Source organism: Elephantulus edwardii, unplaced genomic scaffold (assembly GCF_000299155.1).
Source record: "Elephantulus edwardii isolate Elephantulus edwardi_28Jun2011 unplaced genomic scaffold, EleEdw1.0 scaffold00344, whole genome shotgun sequence".
Taxonomy (NCBI): Eukaryota; Metazoa; Chordata; class Mammalia; order Macroscelidea; family Macroscelididae; genus Elephantulus; species Elephantulus edwardii.
In genome coordinates, this window is record NW_006400094.1 from 301,047 (window position 1) to 317,516 (window position 16,470).

Genomic DNA, 16,470 nt, shown 5'->3' on the forward strand with positions numbered 1-16,470 from the left:
GTGACACTCTAAAGATAATTATGTGACTTTTACCTTTCCATGAAAGCACCTATTAGGGTGTTGTTGTTGTTTGTTGTTTAATGCCGTCGAGTCGTAGACGACTCATAGTGACCCTATGAACGAACAGCCTGAGCACTGCTCGTAAATAGAGTTTCCGGAGGCAAGCCGTTTTGGAAGTGGATGTCGCTCCTGCTTCCAGGCTTGATTTAGTCGGGAAGCTCCAGCCAACACTGACCTCCATGGGTGCCCATTACCACGATTGGCACATCACTGTCCCCTCTGGACTGCAAAGTGTTTTCCCAGGTGGGTCCAGTGGGGATAGCTGGTTGAACCCAGAGGCTCCATCCTCCTTTGCTTCCTTAGCTGTCAGTTGTATTTCCTTTTTGTCACTGGCACTGGGTTCAGGGTCAATTCTGGAGTAAAACTCAGTGTTAAGGTTACCTGTAGGAAGGGGAGCAAACCTAGAGAGAACAAACTTGTGAGTTACAAATAGAAGGGCTTTGAGGGTGTTGCTTTCAGGTTTACTAGGGGAGAGGGTGCCAGGAGGTGGCCTAGATAACATTCTCTGGATACCCTAGGTATTTGTTTTCCTTCCCCACCCAGGGGTCAGATGGCACAATCTGGGGACTGAGGAGTTCACCCTGAGGGCCGCAATGGCTCACCCCGAGCCGGGGGCCGAGGGCAGCCCACCCCGGGCAGAGGGCCGAGATGGCCCGCCCCGAGCCAGGGGCCGAGGGCAGCCTGTCCTGAGCAGGGGCAACACCCCCCAGGAGCTGACTGGTATACTCCCCCTCTAATTCCCCCTACCCCAGTCTGGTCCCCTCACCTGACCAAGGACTGTGTGGTCAGGGATAGTGTCTCCAATTCCAGCACTGCCACATTTACCCTCCCATAAGTGGTCATACTATATTTTGAAGTAGGTGTCACTGCCCTACCCCTTTATATATGGTAATGGGAACCTGAGAATTGTGAACAGACTCCCCCCAGGTCTAACTATTTTTTGGCAGAAGCATTCAACAGAACAAAATATGTGGTGCATTTACGATGTTGGTCCTCTTGTGTGTGCTGCCACTGTTAAGTGTCATCAGACTCACAGTGACTTTCAGCAACTAATTGTATAGGTCATCGTCTTCTTTGGCCTGTCCAAGGAAACCCAAACATGCAGATGGCGGGGCACGTATCCCATCCCCTGCCTCCTGTGCAGGCCACCGGTGGGGGAGCGCCCCCCCCCGTGCAAGCAGCAGGTGGGGCACGCCCCCCCCTTGCTTCCCCTACCGCTGCCATCCTGGCTCCAAGAATTCTCTGCAGAACAAGTCCACCTTGCAGCAGTGTGGTGGCTTCACTGCACCAGTCTTGGGGAGGGCCGGTGCCCAGCATCCATCCTGGGTGAGGGAATCCATTGGTTCCGGCTGTGGAAGCCTCATGGAGCTGTGGTGGCTGTGCGGCGTGGTGTGGGCTCTGTGGGAGGGGGTTGGGAGCCACGAGACTCACCCATTCCTCCTTGGGAATCCTTGAATTCCTGTTGTTGAGCCTCGATCATCACTGAGGGATAGTCATCAGCTGTTTAACTGTTCAATTATCAATAAGCCGAAGTCTGTAGAAGGCCATAGTGGCCCTGCTTTAAGTGGTTTGCTGCTCCCGCAGCTCACCACGCTGTCTCTGCCTCTGCCGCCATCTTGGATCTCCCTCCAGTGATTTTCAAAGATGACCTGCTCCGTAATAAATATGTGTTGATGTTTCTCTATCAGACTTCATCTACTTCTTTGGTACCCCCACCCCAATGTTGTCGTTTTGTTTGATCTGTTTTATTGAAGGGGCACCTGGACCTTTTTCTCCACATGAGTTGAGCCTATGGTAAAAAGCTGTTTCCCTTGCCAACTGGTTTCCTTCATTTTGCGGATAGAATAAATATTGAAGTTTCTGAGTACTGACACGGTGATGTGAGATCCAAATGTTCCTTGGGGTTTTGACACTTTCAGCAGTCAGCTGATGTTTTACCTTCCTCAGGGAAAGCCCTGGGCGCTACCCCTATGTAACCAAGTAGATGTTTGGGTCTACTTGGGTGGGGAAAGAATCTATCCTCTCTAATCCAGATGTCTTGGCACAACCTGGTGAGCATGTTCAGGGCTGTGTCTTCGCTGTCCAAGTTACTGTATTAATCCATCTCATCCGAGGTCTTCCTTTCTTGCACTGCTCCTACACTCCTCCATTCTCGATGACCTTCTCCAAGGCTGGTCCCTCCTGGCCATGTGTCCAAAGTATATGAGATGGAGCTTTGAAATCCTTGCCTCCAAGGAGCAGCCTGGTTTCACCCTCTCCAGGACAGACCTGTTTGTTCTTTTAGCAGTCCAAGGTATGTTCAGTACTCATCTCCAGCACTACAACTCAAAGGCATCGATTCTTCTGTCATTTTCATTCCTTGTCCAGCTGTCTGATGCAAGTAATTGAAAAGACTGTGGCCTGCATTGGACACACCTTAGTCTCTAGACTGACAATGTTGCTCTTTAACACTTTGGAGAGGTCCCCAACAAATTTCCCTAATGAATTTGTCTTTTGATTTCTGGGCTACTGGTGCTAAGAGCGTTGATTGTGGAACCAAGCAAGCCGAAATGGTTAACAACCTCAATCTCTCCTCCATCTATCATGGTGCTGATACTTGGCCCATTGGTGAGATTCTTTGTTTTCTTGATGTTGAACTTCAATCCATATTGGAGATGACAGTCCTTGACCTTCTGCAGCAGAAGCTTATGTCTTATTTCTTAATGTTAACATCAGAATGTAGATTATGGTGGCAAAGTTTTTCAGGAAATCCCAGTAATTCTAATAATGTATGAGTCATGTACTCATGCTTTTGTATTTACCCGGTGGCATGGAGAAAACAGAGTTGTGCATCTCTGACTCTAACGAGAATAAGCAAATGATGAAGTCGGCTATACTTTCCATAGAACTGACCTGTGTAAACAAGATGTGCACACATATAAAGTGCATGGCACGTGTGAGGAAGGTGAATGGTTTGCACAAATCCAATGTTCCTCTTGTAGTTTGTTAGGTGCTGTTGAGCCCATAGTGACCCTGTGAACAACATCCCTGACCCCTGTCCTATCTTGTGCCACCCTCGTACTCTCTGACACCCTCAAAGACATTGCTGTAGTCACTGTCCATCCACCTGGTTGCTGGTCTTGCTCTCCTTCGACGTCCCTCCACCTTTCCAAACATGTTGTCCTTTGGGGAGTAGTCTCTCCTATAATATGCCCAAAATAGGAGACATGAAGCATCACCGTCTTTGCCTCCAAGGAGCACTGTGGCTGCACTTTCCCCAAGACATAGCTGTTCTTTTGGCCGTCTGTGGGATCTTCAGTACCGTTCTCCAACATTGCAGTTTAAAGGCTTCGATTTTCTTCCTCTGTCACCTTTATTCATTGTCCAGCTCTCAGCGGTGTAGCAAGTGATTGGAAAGATCGTGATCTTAATCAGGTGCACCTTCATCTTTAAACTGACATCACTGCTCTTCAGTAATCTGGAGAGGTCCCTGACTGCAACCTTTCCCAGTCGAGGACGTCTCCTGGCTGCTGATACCAAGTATATTGTTGGTACATCCAAGGAAGATGCAGTCCTTGGCAGTCTCAGTCTTTTCTCCGTCTGTCTACTGTTGCCTCTCTGTCCAGTGGTGAGGATTTGGAGTTCTGTAGGTTGCACAAAACATAAGACTTTCGCTTGTGTGCCCTCAAGTCCGTTCCAGCTCACAACGACAGAATGAGATTTTGCAAGTCCTACGCCATTACCACAGTCACCTCTGTGCTCAAATTTGTCATAGGGGCCATTCTGTCAGCCCTTCTGTTCGACTGTCTTCCTCTTTCCCGCGGACCCTCTGCTTTTCCTGGCATGAATCAGTTCTCCAGGGTCTCATTCCTCCTGATAACACGTCCAAAGTAGTGGAGAAAGCTCAGCATGCTTGCTTTATTATTTTTTTTGTTTTGTTTGCATACAATCTTTTATTGACATTGTGTTTCATTCATGTACACTGTTTCATAAAATCTTTTTTATTATTATTAATTTCAATGCACATTTACAGAGATTTTGGATTTTCATTCACTCATTGTTGCACTTTTCTCCCCCCCCCCCAGTGTGCTCTTCTCTTTGAAAAGTAAAAGAAAAATGTCTTCATTGGTATACAATTCCCCTGCACCCCTCCACCCCCACGCCGAGTATACTGCGCTGTGCAACCTTCATTCCCAACTCTTACGATAGACATAATTCCCTATAATATATTGCTTTTAAGCTGTTCTCTCCCTTATCCGTTTCAATGCTGTATACATAATTCATCCAGTTTTTCTCATTCTTACCCTAACCCTGATGTCAGTCCCATTCTGCAGCAGTTGGCACTATGCAGTGTTTTTCCTTTTGTGACTGAGATATTTCACTCAGCATGATGTCCTCCAGGCTCACCCATTTTGAATAATAATGCATGAGTTCCTTGTTTTTCAGTGCAGCATAGTATTCCATTGTGTGACTATACCACAGTTTCTCTATCCATTCATTTGTTGATGGGCACTTAGGTTGTTTCCAACTCCTTGCTATTGTGAACAAATCCACGATAAACATGGGTGTGCATATATCTGCTTGGATGTCAGTCATGGACTCTTTAGAGTATATTCCCAGGAGTAGAATTGCTGGGTCAAATGGTATCTTTATTTGCAACTTTTTGAGAAAAGTAGTTGCACCATTTTATACTTCCGCCAACAGTGAATAAGGGTTCCAGTCTCTCCACAACCTCGCCAGCATTTGTTGCTTGCTGTTCTGTTAAATTTTGCTAGTCTTACTGGGGTGAGATGATATCTCATAGTTGTCTTGTTTCATACAATCTTTTATTGATGTGTTTCATACTCTCAGTCATATACATTGTATTACAGAATTAATTCCTATTGGGTCTATGCCTATTATTTTTTTTTAAATAAACATTTTATTTTATACCGGTTTACTTACAAAGTTCATATACATTGTTGTTCACAGCATATCTTTCCCATTTCCTTTACCCACCCGTCCCTCCACCAATCAAATTGTACGACCCTTTGCCCATTAAGTCCCCCCCCCTTTGCCCATTCTCACTCATCTACTCTCCCCTTCGATCCTCATACTCATTCTATAGTAAGATTTTATACAGTATTTGTCCTGATGGAACTGAGTGAGTTCACTTAGGATAATGCTCTCCAGTCTCTCCCAAGTTAGGTAGTGATATACAAAATCATTGCTCCTGTATGCTGCATAGTATTCCATCCATAATTTCTCAATCCTTTCAATTGTGGTTGGACATTTATATGTTCTTGTGAACATCCTTGCTTTTAAGGAACACGCAACACCCTTGTTATTTGGGTAAAAATACAGCCCTGGTGGAACTTGTGTATTACCTTCTAGGACTATAAATATCTATATCTATTCAAACAGAGTTATTTAACTCTAGTTTATGTATGAGTCTACATCCCTTAACCCAAACTTTGACTGTAATATGTCACACCAGCATCATTGTCTTTGTGTGTGTGTGTATTGTTTTTTTTTTAATTTTTATTTATTATTTTTGTGTGAGTGTACCATCAAATCAGATCTGACTGGTACAGGAGATTGTCCCTCCTTCCCCGGCAGAGCATCTGGTGGAATCGAACCGTGCGCCTGTGGGATTGTAGTTGCAGCTCCTTACCTCTAGGCCACCAGAGCTCCCCTGTGTGTATTGTTTTTGATTGCTATCAAGTCAAGCATGACTCATAGCGACCCTATGAACAAAAGGCCTGAAGCCTTTCTGGAACTATGGAACTCTATCAAAGTTCATGGAGTTTCCTGAGGCATAGTGTATAAGAAGTAGATGACAAAATGTGTACGTGTGTATCGAAAGAGAGCGTTATTACATCCACTTCCAAGAAAAAGTTTGCCTCCGGAAACTATGAACTTGGAGAAAAGATGGAAGTTTTGTGTTCAAGACTTTTGTTCATAGGGTTGCTTTGAGTAATCTACGACTCTATGCACTTAACAACATTTAATTATATATATATATTCAAAGAGAGTTGTGTAATTCTAGTCAGTGTGTGAGTCTACATACCTTTCCCCAGACTTTGAATTGTATGTGTCATGCCATCATTGCTGTCCTTGCCATGAGAAATGTGAGCAAGTAGATGTCAGCCCAGTCTAGCAGGACTCATGACGGGGTCGTCACGCTTTTGATGGGATGGTGCAGTCCTCATAGCGAGGCGTGCTGCTCAGCCAAAGGCCACACCTCTGTGGTGGTTCGCCACACCTCTGTGGTGGTTCGAATCCATCAGCCGCTTCTTGGGAGAAACGTGGCTGTGTCCTCCATGGGGTTGAAGGCCACAAGCACCCGGTGGAGGGTCAGCTTCGAGTTGCTCTGGCTGGACAGGAATGGGTTTGAGTGAAGAACTCTGACGGTGTAGTCATAGGTCATTGAGTTGTTGACACAAAGGCTGCATGTCACCCAGGTTCATATCTCCCAGCGACTCTAAAGGGAACCAGCTGGGCAGTCTCTTCCCGTTAGGAACTACAGGCTTAGAGACCCTGTGTAGAATGGGCATACCTCAGAACCAGCTTCACGGCAGGGACAGTGAAAGAATAACCCCTGTGTGTAAAAAATGCCAAGGTCTCTGATTAGGTGAATGCCTCTCCACGCTTATGGCAGGCCTTGCTGCTGTCACAGGGCAGAACCCAGCTGGACGGGAAAGACTTTCCTGAGACCTGCTAGGCACGTGCTGTTCCCTGTTCTTTGTCAGAGCCCATTTTCCAGCGGGTCTCAGCTTAACGATGAAAAAAGAAAGGGGCTCGTGGGCCTCCACCGTGATGGTGTAGTTGTTGTCCCGTGGACCTGTCTGTGGCTTTCCCTGTGGACGTGGAAATGAGAGAATCCTGCTTTCCGGAGAGCCAACCTGTTCTGAAGGGCTTCCACGCTTCTAAAACACAGTTCTGTGCACACATAGTGTTGCTGTAAACTGGAAGCAACTTGATGGCATACAACCTGAACAAACTGGGATGCTCCCAGCCACACAGTGGCTTGTGTGTGACATACGCTGGTGGCTTATGTGTTTCTTTGATGCTGTATGATAGAACAAGGAGCAATACCTTTGATCTGTGGTGCTGGAGAAGAGGCTTGAATATGCCATGGATCGCCAAGAACATGAACAGGTCTGTCTTGGAGAAGGTGAAACCAAGTTTCTCCTTGGAGGCTAGGATTCTGAAGCGCCATCTAACATACTATGAACATGTAGCCAGGAGAGACCTTAGAGAAGGATGTCATGCTTGGAATGGTGGAGGGACAGTGCAGGGGAGGAAGACCGTGGAGGAGATGACTTGATAGAGTAACTGGGGCAAATGGGAGTAGGTGAGGCAGAATCAGTGAGACTGGCTCAGGATAGGACAGGGTTCAGAGGTATAGTACCCAGGTCACTAGTTGGAACTGGAGGAGACTTGATGGCACACACCAACAGCAACATACCACTGGGCCTTGGAGAGGGACATCGTGCTTGGAAGGGTGGAGGGACAGTGCAGGAGAGGAAGGCCCTGGATGAGATGGATTGACTGGAGCCATGGGAGTAGGTGTGTCAGAGATGATGAGATTGGCACAGAATAGGGAAGGGTTCAGAGCTGACGTACATAGGGTCACGGTGAGTCGCAGGGGACTCGACGACACATAAACAACATGATGCTCAAAGCTATCCCATTGGTCTTTCATATACCAGCAAGACCATGGCTGGGGGACAGGTTTCTGAGCAGCCTCCAGATAAAGACAGACTGAAGACAGGCCTGGCTGTCTCTTTTGAAGGTCACTGTCCAGCCTCCTTATGCGTAAGACACTTTAGCTTTGAAGAGACCTTTCGCTCAGTCACACACACCTCATCCTCCCGGCGACATGCTGACTTTGAAGAACTACTTTAGAGAGGTCTTTTTCATTAGATTTGCTCTATGCAGTATAGCGTTTGATTTCTCAGCTGCTGCGTCCATGGACACTCCACCTGACTGAGTAATTTGATTAGTAGCACAAAAATGTCATACACACACACACACACACACACACACAAAGTTCAATATAGCACTTTGCCAATAATTTGCATTTTTCTGTCTGTGCTGAGCTGTGTTTGCCCACTAATACATGTTTATGGGTTTCACCTTGGACAGGAATTGAGCCGTACATCCCCCCTGTTTTGCAAATGAAGTGTGAAGAAGTTCTCGAATGGGCTCTGAGAAAGCCTGCCAAGTGTGGATGGTGCGGGCTTGCCTGGCTGTGCCCGTGTGCGCTTGGTTGATGGCTGCCTCGGCGTAGGTGGGGTGGGGATCTCGGAAGATTCAGTGACAGCAAAGGGCCTTGGCTTCTGGAGGGGGAGACCTGAGTGGACCCGGGGGAGACCAGGGGAGCGCATGGAAGCCTGGGTGGCAGGTGTGGTGTCATCCAAGGCTCCATTGCTCCCCAGGGACCTAGAAGGCAGAGTGCAGCTGGTCTGCACTGGCCAGGCAGCCAGGTTCCCTGTCCAGGGGTGGGAGGGAACGAGGAGGAGTGAGATGTCAGAGTGCTAGCCCGGATCTATAGTGCCCAAGCAAAAGGCGGCTGAGGGACATCTCAGATTGTTGGAAGCAATCACAAACTCAGAACCCCTTGTCATCAAGGCAGAATTGAGTCATCTACCTACCCAGCCAGCCATCTTCCTCTCTATTGGTCTATGTATTTATCATCTATCTGTCTGCGTCTGTCTATCCATCCATCCATCCTATTCTCTGTCATCTCTCCATCTGTTTGTCTTATCAATCCATCCATCTGTTCATCCATCCATCCTTCCACTCATCCATCTCTCTGTTGTCTATCATCTGTCCATCCATTTGTCTGTCATTCTATCTGTCCATTCATCCATCCATCCCTCTATTCTCTATCATCTGTCCGTCCATCCATCCATCCATCCATCCATCCATCCATCCATCCAACCAACCACCCATCTGTTCTCTATCACCTATCCATCCGTTTGTCTATCACTGTCCATCTATCCATCCATCCATCCATCCATCCATCTTCTTCCTGGGACAGCAGGAAACTCTGTAAAGCAGAATGTATTGGGGGGGATTAAAATATTTTCCACCGACATGAACAATGAAAAACGTGAAGACTGCACTCGACCAAAAGTGGGAAACTTCTGAAAGTGTGAAACTTCTGAGAGCTAGAAGACCAGGCAGTGTCACTGACTTCTGTATCTTCCAGGCCTCCTGGTGAAAAGCGTTCCAAGCCATCAGCGATCTCAGAGTCACGTTAGCTAACTCCCACTAATGTGGGGAAATGACCCATTGGTTATTATTTCATCCTCAATTAATCATCCCTATTCCTAGGGTCGCTAGGAGTCGTCTATAACTCGATGGCACATAAACACCACATCATCTTATTTTCTAAGATCCACTGGGACTTTTTAATTATTTTCTTCCCTTGTGGGGTTTTAGAACTGAGATGGTGAGTTTCCTAATCATTTAGAGTTTCACTGGATTAGAATGGACCAGGTCAGATTGTCAGCCTTGTCCACTTCTCCATACTCAGGCTGTGCATTGTGGCCTGTCCTGTCTCCCTCTGTGGGCTACACTGTGCCCTAGTCAAGGAATGTCTATTTTTTGGGGAGACCCAGGCACCCCAACCCTGCAACACCAGTCCCCCCACCCCCACGGAGGGAGGCCTGGAGCCCCTCCCTCTCCACTTGTCCCCTCATGGAGAAGATGGGGTGATTCCCTTGGAGGACCCCGAATTCCAGTAAAGAGCCCCACTTCTTTCCGTGACCATGTGAGTTTTCAGGTCTCCTGCCTTGCGGAAATGCTGCTTCCGGCAGGCCAGACCCTCAAGGAAGAGAGAGATGGAGGAAGTGTGAAAAAGATCACCTTCAGTGACAGCCACACATTTCAGCCAATCACAGCGGCGCTGGGTCCCTAGGTCAACCCCCGCCCACTGCCTTTCCCAGAAACCCCATGCAGAGGAGGCCCTTAGACCACAGTGAGTGAGGAGAAGTGAGCATGTGAGGCCTAGTGCCCATTGTGTCCTGGCCACAGCCAGGACCTGCGCATGCACAGGAAAGGGGGCAGAAAGGCTTCTTGCTCCACCCCCAGCAGCATCCTTGCCACAACCAGGACCTGCACATGCGCAGGAAAGGGGAAAGTGCTCATTGGTTCACCCCCAGCCGCGTCCTTGCCACAACCGCATGTGTGGGAAAGAGGAAAGTGCTCATTGGTCCGTGGCCAGCAGCATCCTTGCAACAACCACATGCTCGGGAAAGGGGAAAGTGCTCATGGTCCGTGGCCAGCAGCATCCTTGCCACAACCAGGACCTGCACATGCGCAGGAAAGGGGAAAGTGCTCATTGGTTCATGGCCAGCAGCATCCTTGCAACAACCACATGCTCAGGAAAGGGGAAAGTCCTCATTAGTTCACGGCCAGCAGCATCCTTGCCACAACGGGGACTTGCACATGCTCAGGAAAGGGGACCGTGCTCTTTGCTCCACCCATAGATGCTTCCTTGCCACAACCAAGACCAGTACATGCTCAGGAAAGGGGAAAGTGCTCATTGGTTCACTCCCAGCCGTGTCCTTGCCACAACCACATGTGTGGAAAAGGGGAAAGTGCTCATTGGTCCACGGCCAGTAGCGTCCTTACCACAACCAGGACCTGTATATGCGCTGGAAAGGGGAACATGCTCATTAGGCCACAGCCAGCAGCGTGGCCTGGCGACAAGGGTGGAGGTGAGGGTAGGCTGGGACAAGGGCATGGCCGGCCGCAGAAGGAGCTCACTGGGCAAGGATTCTGAAGCTCCGTCTGATTTCCTTTGGACTTAAGGAGGGTCCAGTCCTTGAAGAGGGACAGCACAGGAGAGGAAGACCCTCTCTGTGAGATAGAGCGACTCAGTATTGGGGTAATGGGGGTAGGTGTGTTGGAGACAATTGAGGTTGGCACAGGATAGAGCAGGATTTAGGGCTTTGTACATAGGGTCGCTATGAGACACAGGCAACTTAATATGGAAGGAGGATGGTTTTGCCGTCTTTTGCACTGAAAATGTGAAGTGTTGTTAACCAGAGGGTCAGCAGTCAAAGCCCACCAGCCTCTCTACAGGAGGGAGATGGAGCAATCTCCCCCTGTAAATATTTACAGCCTTGAGAATTAAGTAAAGGATTGAAAGAGAGTCGGAAATGCCAAAATTGGTTGGATTTTGTGCTGGAATGGGAGCAATTTGAGGTATTTGCTAAAAAAAAAAAAACCAAAGCAAAACAAAAAACCACAAACCCTCCAAAATGCTGATGGCCAACGTGAGGATGATGCTCACCAAATCAGCCTTTTCTAGGAGAGGTCCCTGATGGGAATTCTGGTGCTGACACACAAAGCATAAAGACACATCGTGAAGAGAAGCTTCCGATTCTCTTTGAATGTGTCATCCGTGTCATCCATCTGCGTTCAGGCATGAGGAAAGGGCCCCAGGGACCCCAGGCATCTGATGAGAATGCTACATCTTCTGCACGTCTGCTCATTCAGGTTCTACACTGCCAGAGGGTGTCTGAATGTCGTTGATCACGTCCACATCACTGTCCATGCCGTACCACAACCAAACAAGACCACTTGCTCTTGAGCTTGTTCCAACTTGTGTTGACCCTGAGTGTCCCAGAAGTTACTTTTCATGCCCAAATATGGTGCTTTTGTTGTTTTATTTTGTTTTCCTTGAGGGAAGATTAGATCACCTGGCCTTTCTTCCAAGACACGAACCTGCAGCCTTTCCACTAGCAGCTGAGAGCTGTCTCATTGGCACTTCCTAGGGCCTGAACGCCTTGAAAGAATCCTGTAAATGTCACTTCCTGTGGTCTGCTGCGATCTAGGTGACCTGACCCTCACGGCCAGCATAGAAGAGAGCTCCATAGGGGTTTCAGTGGCTGGATTGTGTCCTAAACGTATCTGAGGTATGTGAAACAGGAGACTTTCAGCTCATGCACCTGTGTGACCATTCCACCACCCTGGAACGTGATAAGATAAAACCTCCTTTTGTGGAGTCGCTTCTGAGTATAGCAGCTTTCAAAGGCGAGGCAGTGGCACTCGGGAGTGTAGCCTCCTCAAGCCGACCTCTGCTCAGAAGCAGATATCAGCAGACAGTGGCCCATAGATTTGAACTGCAGGCCTTTTAGTGAGGAACTCAACACTAAATCCTCTGCGCCACCAGGCCTCCTCAGAGTCTCCATAAATGTGATTCAACTAACTCTACTCTGGGCCCACAGTTTGATGGGCTCAGATAAGACAGGACCCTTGAATTTGCACATCATTCTATGATAAACAGCTTTCTCATTTTCTCTGATCATGTAGGGGTGGTTAATGTGATACTGAATCAGAACCCAGTCATAGCTGACCCCCTGGCTTTTTTTCCAGCTGTAAATCACACAGACAGAATACTCCAGTTTTCTGCTGAAGGACAGCTGTTGAATTTGAACTACTTGCCTTTGGGTTGCCAGTACAACCCTCTGCCCAAAACAGATGGTATACATTTCCTTCTCAGTGACCCGGCTGTCACATAGCTCTCCGGCTTGGGGATTTCCTTGGCTCACATGGGGTGTCAGAGAATAAGAGAATTGTTAATTAATGATGAGCACGCCGGATCCCTCAACACTGGCCAGCACAGAGCAGCCTTCATCCCATCCAGAACGGAGATTAGACTGCTAATCCTGGCCACTGGCGGCGAAGCCAAGTGGTGTGTGATGGTGGGCCAGATGCTTTACCTTTGGAGGAAGAGGAAGGCCTGCTTCAAGCCCCAGCACTGAGGGCCCGCCCTGCCCTCCGTTTGGCTGGGTGGCTGTGGGCCTGGTTAGCATGGGTGGGGGCAGCAGTGGTGTCTGCTGGGTCATTGTCCATGCAGCATGGCACTTTCACGCATGGGTGAATAACAGCCAAGCTCTAGGATACTGAGGGCTTGGATCTAGCTGACTGTAGGCAAGCCGTTCACATTGATGCCTGGGCTCCAGGCTGTTCACAGGGACTCCTGGGTTCCAGGCCTAAAGGTGAGGAGCTGCGTCACTAAGCCAAAGGCACTCGGTTTGAATCCACCAGCTGCCCTGTGAGAGAAATATGGGCAATCTCTTGTGTGATTTACTGCCTCTAAAAACCCACTGGAAGGTCAGCTCTGGGTCACTTCTGACTTTGTGGCACATATTGACAACAACTGCTGGCTTAGTGTTAAGGAGTTGAGCTGCCAACCCTAAGGCACAGGGTTCAAATCTACATGTTGCTCTGCAGGAGAAAGATGGGCATTCTTGGGTTTGTTTATATACTTTCTACCATGCTGAAGAAATTACCCTCTAATTCTATTTTGTTGAGTGTTTTAATCGGAAAGGGTGTTGGATTTTGTCAAAGGTCTTTTCTGCATCAATTGATAGGATTATGTGGTTCTTGTTTTTTGCTTTGTTTATGTGATGAATTATATTCATTGTTTTTCTTATGTTTGAACCATCCTTGCATACCTTTTATGAATCCCACTTGGTCATGGTGGATTATTTTTTTAATGTATCATTGGATTCTCTTGGCCAGTATTTTATTCAAGATTTTTGCATCTATATTCATGAGAGATATTGGCCTATAGTTTTCTATTTTGGTGGTGTCTTTACCTGGCTTTGGTATCAAGGATATATTTGCTTCATAGAATGAGTCTGGGAGAATTCCATCTTTTTCTACTTTCTGAAATAGTTTGTGTAGAATTGGTGACGGAATGCTTGATAAAATTCACTTGTAAAATCATCTGGTCCAGGGGTTTTTTTTTGCCAGGAAGTTGTTTTATTACCTTTTCAATGTCTTCTTTTGTAATGGGTCTGTTCAGGTGTTCAGTTTCCGTTTGTGTCAGTTAAATAGCTTTTGAATTTCTAAGTATTTGTCCATTTCCTCTAGGTTTTCATATTTGTTTGAGTATAGTTTTTCATAGTATTCCAATGTTAGCCTTTTTATTTCAGTTGGTTCTGTTGTGACATTGCCTGTTTTGTCTCTCATACAGATTATTTGTGTCTTTTCCTATTTATTCATTGTTAGTTTTGCTAGTGGATTGTCTATTTTTTTTTTTTTTTCCTTTTTAAAAAACCAACTCCTAGTTTTGTTGGTTTCAATTGTTTTTAAATTCTGTTTCATTTATTTATGCTCTTAATTTTTATTATTTTTAAGAAGGTGTCAGGTTTTCTTGCTGTTCTTTTTCTATTTGTTCGAGATGTTGGGTTATAGAGTCAAGGGTCATTTTTTCCTGCCTTTTGATGTCTTTGCTTATTGCTAGAAATTGACTGTTTTCCCAGATGTTTTCATTGTCATTTGTTTCAAGAAACTTATTAATTTCACTTTTTATTTCTTCTAGTACCCGGTTGTGGTGTTCAGCTTCCAAATGTATGTTTTTCCCTTCCTTTATGCTTTTGTTATTAATTTCTAGTTTGGTAACATTGTAGTATGAGAAGATGCTTTATATTATTTCCGCATTTTTAAAAATTAATGCTTGCTTTGTGACTTAAAATATGGTTTATTATGGATAATGTTCCATGCACACTGGATGAAAAAAGGTATACTATAGATTTTGGGGGTGCATTAACCTGTATATATCTATGAGATCAAGTTGGTTTATTGAGGGGTTTAACTTTTCAGCATCTTTGTTGAGTTCCTTTCCGTTAGTTCTGTCTTTTCTTAAGAGCGGTGTATTGAAATCTGCTACTAGTGTGGTGTTGTCTATTTCTTTTTTCAGTTCTGTTGATGTTTGCTTTGTATCTTTTGCAGTTCTTTAATTTGATGTGTAGATATTTATTATGGTTATAGCCTTTTATTCTGTAGACACCTTGAGCATTATATGGTGACCTTCCTTGTCCTTTATGACTGTTTTTGCACTAAAATATATTATATCACATATTAAAATTGCTACTCTTGCTTTTTTTTTCCTGGTTGCCATTTACTTGGTGTATTTTTCCCCCTACCCTTTTATTTTTAATCTATCTTTACTTTTCATAGGTATCTCATGTAAAAGCGTATTGATGGGTTTTGGTTTTTAATCTAATATGCTACACTTTTTCTCTTTACTGGTATATTTAAACCACATTCAGTATAATTTTTGACAGGCATCAGTTTATTGCTCTTATTTTGTTGAGTTCTCTTTAGTATTGTTGCTAGTTACTTTGGTCCATCTTGCTTTTCTGTGGCACCTCTGAAAGGACTTCCTTCAATATTTCTTGCAATGTGACTGGTACAGGAGGATATTGCGCCTCCTTCTCCGGCAGAGCATCTGGTGGATTCGAACCGTGTTCCTCTGGGATTGCAGTGCAGCTTCTTGCCACTAGGCCACCAGAGCTCCCTGCTGGTCTTGTTTTTACAAATTCCTTAGGTTATGCTTTTCTGAGAACATCTTGATTTCTCCGTCATATTTTATGGACAGTGGTGCTGGGTACAGTATTCTTGGTTGACAGTTGTATTCCAGTGTCTTCTTGCTCTCATGGTTTTTGCTGAGAAATTAGCAATTCATCTTATTTGCTGTCCTTTATAGGTTACTCTTTGTTTCTCTCCAGCTGCCTTCAGAATTCAGTCCCTATCTTTGGTTCTGGCAAATTGGACTATGATTTGTTTGCCTTCGTATTTTTCTTTTGGGGTCTATTCTATATGGTGTTCGCTTAGCTTCTTGAATATATGCTCTCTCATTCTTCCTTATGGCTGGAAAGTTTTCTTCTAGTAATTCTTCCACAACTTTCTCAGCACTTTTACTTGCTTCTTCCTGTTTTGGGATTCTGATTATTCACATGTTATTCCTTTGATAGTGTCCCACGTTATTCTTAAGCTTTCTTCTTTTTCTTTTCTTTTTGATTTTGTCTTTTGTTCCAGCAGATCAGTGCTGAGAATTCTATCTTATATTTCACTGGTTTTGTGTTCCACCTCTTCACCTCTGCTCATATGTCTCTCTAATACGTTGACAGCATCTGAATCATTAGTCTTCCTATTCTGGATTATTATTTCTTGGTCTTTTCAATGGTTCTAATACCTTGTTTGTTTTATCTGCATTGTCTTGGATTGCTTTTTTAAAATCCCCTTGGCCTTTACTTGCATAGCCCTGTAATTCTTTGAGTTTGTCTTTCACCCATTGAAAATAGTCAATCATGGCGAGCTCTGGTGGCCTAGTGGCAGGAAACTGCACTGCAATCCCAGAGGTACACGGTTCAAATCCACCACATGCTCTGCTGAAGAGGGAGGAACAATCGCCTCCTGTACCAGTCAGATCCAGTTTGAGGGTACACACATAAAATAAATAAATAAAAATTTAAAAAAATTAAAAAAAGGAAATAGTCAATCATTATTTTTTTTTCCAATTCTATGTCAGAAAATTCCATCAGACTTTCTTGCTTCAGGAAAGCCATGGAGTCTGTGTTATAATTACATTTGGGGGGGGTGGTGACATCTTGTTTTGGTTTTCTGTAGGGTGTGAGG